Source organism: Crassostrea angulata, chromosome 4 (genome assembly GCF_025612915.1).
Source record: "Crassostrea angulata isolate pt1a10 chromosome 4, ASM2561291v2, whole genome shotgun sequence".
NCBI lineage: Eukaryota > Metazoa > Mollusca > Bivalvia > Ostreida > Ostreidae > Magallana > Magallana angulata.
This window is the reverse complement of record NC_069114.1, coordinates 6,359,760-6,363,706: the sequence shown is the minus strand read 5'-3', so window position 1 is coordinate 6,363,706 and position 3,947 is coordinate 6,359,760. Positions and strand designations below refer to the sequence as shown.

The 3,947-nt window shown below is 33.0% G+C and overlaps 1 pseudogene; it reads right to left on the bottom strand.

Annotated features, from left to right (window-relative positions):
• Positions 1-268: 268 nt before the first annotated feature.
• LOC128179671 (complement C1q subcomponent subunit B-like) lies at positions 269-1,240 on the bottom strand (annotated as a pseudogene).
• Positions 1,241-3,947: the final 2,707 nt, after the last annotated feature.

Here is a 3,947-nt window from a genome sequence, read left to right as displayed (position 1 = left end):
ACTAAAATTAACGCCGATCCGCTCGCATAGTATACCTTTAATAGTTTTTTATAATAAATAATCGCAGTTGTCATTACCGCATAGTCAACTCGTTTTTATTTTGTGAGATATTTTTTTAATTTATTTAATCTACATGATAAAAAAAATCAAATTTAATCATTTTAATACTTATATTGAGGTAGATCAGCACTCTCAATGTACCAAGAAGTACTATAAACTCCACTGAAGGTGTACTGCACTAAAATCAAAATAATAAGTGACCCAAGAATTGTTTTGTGCAATTTCATTATTGTATTATTCAAACTGCCTGTCAAAAATTTCATAATAACACAACTGTATTTGTTGTTTTTTTTCCGACAATGCATCTTATTTCTCTCTTGAAATAACAATAACAGATTAACAGAAGTTTAAAACATACAGTTAAGATCACAGTATCAAATATCACTTTAACCAATCCATAAATTTTAAACTACGGGTTACTGATTATCAAGGGATAATTTTAACATGGTTAAGGGGAATCATATTTCATAACTGTGTTCAGTACAAGAGAAATCCCGAAAATCCCGAATAAAGGCCATGGTGTATATAACCGTTCTTTCCTTGATTTTCAACCTTGACATGGTCCCCAAACTTCAATGTCATAAAGACTGTCCTACTTATTTGGACTAAAGGTTTGTCTTTGTAATTAACGGACACGTGAAGTCTAGCAGCTGTGTTCTTGTTGAATCTCAGAAATAAATAGAGCCCGGGGTAAGATAAAGAATCAACAACAAACATGTACGTTCCCGCCACAGGACACGTGAACACTCCCGTTCTGTCGTCATATCCGTTCCTGTCATTTGTCAGGACTGTGTCAAAGTTCACTGTTTGTCCAACTCCGAGTGTTAAAGATTTTGATTCTAAGTTGGTAGAAAAGCTGACTCGTTGTAATGAACTGGATGAATCTGTAGTGTATTAGAATTCTTGTAGGCATAGTAAAGTTGAAATTTTATTGCAACATGTATGCAACGTGTACGAATTAGGATAACAAAAATTTAAACATTATTACCTGAAGAAATATGAATCATTTGTTTGAGAGCTGATGAATCCAGGGTAATCGTGGCTTTAGTGTTGTCGTAGATTAACGATTTCAACAAATCAACTTTAGTCCGAAAGTTGGTCTGTAAAGTGTTTCCTCCGTAAGTCTGACATTGTAAACCAGATAACGACACACAAAGCGTAATCATCGACATCTTATAGAAGTTTTTCATAAAACAATGTTGAATCAATCATAGTTCACCTTATAAAAGAACTGATACAACATATTATCATGCAAATACACCATTTATATATATCATATTACAAAGTATACCTGACTCAGTAAAATATAGTGCATCCGATATTGATTTTTATAGCTGCGTATAAAGTTTGAATTTCTTTTAACAACTGTAAAGTTTGAACTATGATTTTCTTCTCAATAATTTCCATATGATTACTTTAAACTCCTTATTTTACGCAAATACTTAATTACACTGTTTTGAATCAAATCGCGAGAATATAAAATCGCACAGTATTTTATCATAATTTCTTACAGTTCTAAACTCTCTGAAAAATAAATGTGAAATTTGAAGAATCAGCGAGGGTTGCTTCTTACGATTTAACGTGGATATCAATATCTCGCTGTTATAAGGATTCTAGGATTATTACCTTTCTATCCGAAATGGATCCGATTATAATTTTTTGTTTAATCAATGTATATTTATATTTATCTATGAACAGACTTTTTTTATTACACACATGAAATAGAGTGTTTAACTTTTGATATTTCATAGGTTCCATCAATCAATTTTGATTATCATGATATTTTTTTTCCGGAAGGCTTGAAACTTTTTTATTTACAAAGTTGAACGCACATTGTTGATAAGTAAAATTGTGTCTAATCACTAACTAGTGTGGAACGTTTTGGTGTTTCAGGTTGTTGTCAGACAAAATTGATTTCCTTGAAAAGAATAGAGAATAAGAATCTATTCAAATTTGAAAGCTAAAATATTTGATTTTTAATCATATGTAAAAATTAGTATATATTTGATTTTTTTATAATATGTAAAAATTAGTCTATATTTAAGGTACCTCACTAAACCCAGACTTATACTTTTTAAGACACTACGTCACAAGATGGCGATTTAAATGTTTTGTCAAACTGTCTATATCATTCGATTCGGTTCTATATCGTCGTAGCTCAGTGGCTAAAGTATTTGACTTCTGAACCGCAGATCACGAGCTCGAATCCGCCTGGAGCTTTTGTTCTTGTTTACTGAATCAAATTTTCGAAAATGTAATTTTTCATCTAAAATTGCACATTTTCGGCCTATTTGATTTAAATACTTCTTACCGATTGTGATATCTATCAAAATAAAGTAATTTTTTGCTGATTTTAGAAAATATTTCAAGATGTAGTGAGCCACCTTAATCAAAACTTTTCTAAAATTTAAGGTAGATCCATTCGATAATTTGTGGAGCATTCGGCCTCCTAGAAGTGTTTACATGATTTGCAATTTTGGGTCACCTGAGTCAATTAGGTGACCTATTGCTTTCCGTTTTTGTTCCTCGTTTAGCACCGTGCCTTAGCACCGTGCCCGTGTGTTGAGCACCGTTTTTTAACATTTCAACATTTTGATCTTTTTGTCTGAAATGAATAGGAACGACTTGACTGAAATTAAATTTGGTGAACAGCTTCCATAGAAAGAGCGAAACATAATTTGTGAGAGTCATGACCCCGACAGATTAGGTACAACCTATTTTTAATAAAAACTGTTAAACATTATGCACATTAAAAAAATTAGTCTTTACTATTGGATAATTAGAAGTGAAACTAAGCACATGTTAATAATGATGACAAGGACTGCCGCAACCATATTTATGAAATTCATGGCCTGTGGTCAGGAGTTGAGACTCTAGAGCGGGACCAATTTTGCTACATAGTAAACATGTATTAAATCTTCAAAAAATATTCTTCTTTGCCTCCATCTAAGTTTGAGAAAAAAAAAATGAATGATTATGATACCTATAAAACCCCTCATCAACTGTAGAATTCATTACCCCTGGGATTGGGGTTTAGGCTATTAAGCTGGACCAATATGGCCCCATAGTGAAAGTGTATTCAATTCTAGAAAAATCTCCTCTCTATTTGCCCAGATGTTGGGGACAAACTGAATGCATGATTGTGATGTTTATGAAGCCATTTCTCTAATGTCTGAATTTAGGTACAGGGCATCATGAACATCATAACTATGAATTTAGTTTGTCTCCCAGTTTGGGTCAGGGGTTTAAACCATAGAGCGGCGTGAATTGCCAAATAGTGAAAATGTATACAATTCTTTAAAAATCTACTTCACTACCTCCATAGAAAGGGAGAAAATTAAATGCGTGATCATGATGCCAGTGAAGCCCTTACTTAAATTGTGAAATTCCGAACCCCTTGGTCAGGGGTCAGGCCCTTGGGTGGGGACAATGTTACCACAAAGTGAAAATGTAATAAATCTTTATATTCTTTATAAATACTGCCCAAGGGGCAAGTAAAGGTAGCTCCAATATGAAGTTAAAAATTTTGATATGAAGTAAAGGACTATGTGCGGTGTGGTCAAATATCTGCCCCCGATTTCAACCAATTTTTAAATAGTATCGTATAAAAATGAAATCTTCACAATTCATTGTAAAGAGGATGCCTATAACTTTAATCTTGATTTTAGTCATCATTGCTCACGCGCTGTTTATCTATGACGTCACCTAAATGACCTAATTTCCGCAAATTTGCAAACAAATGAAGATATTCTCATTTTTGCTCTATATTTTGCATTCGGAAGTATAGAGCGCAGGTCTGCTCAAGTGCGATTTTAACATATGTTTTTCTTCAGTTAGTTATACATATCATACTAAAAAATGGTACTTGAGCAAGCCTGCGCTCGATG